The sequence below is a fragment of the Carlito syrichta genome, unplaced genomic scaffold (assembly GCF_000164805.1).
Source record: "Carlito syrichta isolate Samal-C Ts95f unplaced genomic scaffold, Tarsius_syrichta-2.0.1 Scaffold302371, whole genome shotgun sequence".
Taxonomy (NCBI): Eukaryota; Metazoa; Chordata; class Mammalia; order Primates; family Tarsiidae; genus Carlito; species Carlito syrichta.
In genome coordinates this window covers 212,623-213,842 of record NW_007246467.1, presented here as the reverse complement: position 1 = coordinate 213,842, position 1,220 = coordinate 212,623, and positions in this window count along the sequence as shown.

Sequence of the window (1,220 nt, the reverse complement as noted above, 5' to 3'; positions counted from 1 at the left end):
ACCCAAGAAATTTTAGCACAGATTTCCATTTCCCCTATACTCAGGGGACTTGAGGGGTATCTGAACGGTAGCATCTCTGCCATTCAAAGAGCTTTGAACTTGCAATCCAACAGCATGGGCTTGAGACGTGGCTCGGGTGAAAACAATGTGATTGACCTGCACAGACCACTTACATCCACCAGAGGCTGTTTCCTCAGCGGTAAAATGGGACTGATACTACATCAATTAGAGTGCCATTTTAACCATTTTTAAAAATTTATTTAGTTTGTTTTTTTGAGTTGGAGACTCAGTCTGTCACTCAGGCTGGAGGGTAGTGGCATGTTAACAGCCACTGCAACCTTGACCTGCTTGCTGGGCTCAGGTGACCCTTCCGCTTTAGCCTTCTAAGTACCTGGAAACACACCCCTGGCTAATTTTTTTTTTTTTTAATTTATTGTAGAGACAAGGTCTCACCAAGTTGCCCAGGCTAGTCTCAAACCTGTGGGCTCAGGCAGTCCTCTCAAACCCGCCTCCCAAAGTGCTGGGATTACAAGCGTGAATCACTGCACCCGGCTAACAATCTAATGAGGTGATATATTTGGAATGCTTTGTAACTCTAAACTGCCTTGTACGTGTGCACACCCAGACATAAGCACAAAAGGTGGATTCAGTTTGAAAGTCCTCTCTCCTCTGAAGTCTTCTCCAGTTTCCTCCTCGAGGCAGAGTCTGAGATCCCCTCTCCATTCTGAGCCTTCAGAGCTTAGGATGCATGCCTCCAACATAGCACTTGGCTAATTCTACCATCATCGTCATGGACTTCTCCTGTCAGACTTGCTCAACCCTCGGGACAGGGTTTCCACAGTACCGAGTGCAGTTCCTGGCACAGAGTGCACAGCACAATTTGTTGAAAAAGAACACAGCTCCTCCCATCAGTGTCCCAATGCCGGCCCCCAACAGGGTGCTGGGCCTCCACCAAATGATCAGGGGCCAAGGACACGGGCTTTGAAGCATCTCAGAAGAAATCAGAATCTGCCCTGGGAGGTAAACAACGCTAATGCTTGGCATCCCTGGACCTTCCTTTCCTGGTCAGTAATACACATCCTAGCCACAGCTCTTTGTGGTTGTTACTTTGCCACTATCCCTACCCCACGTCCAACCTCAATTAAAAAAAATTAAACTTTTAGCCGGGCTCGGTGGCTTAGCCTGTAATCCCACGCTTTGGGAGGCTGAGGTGAGTGGAT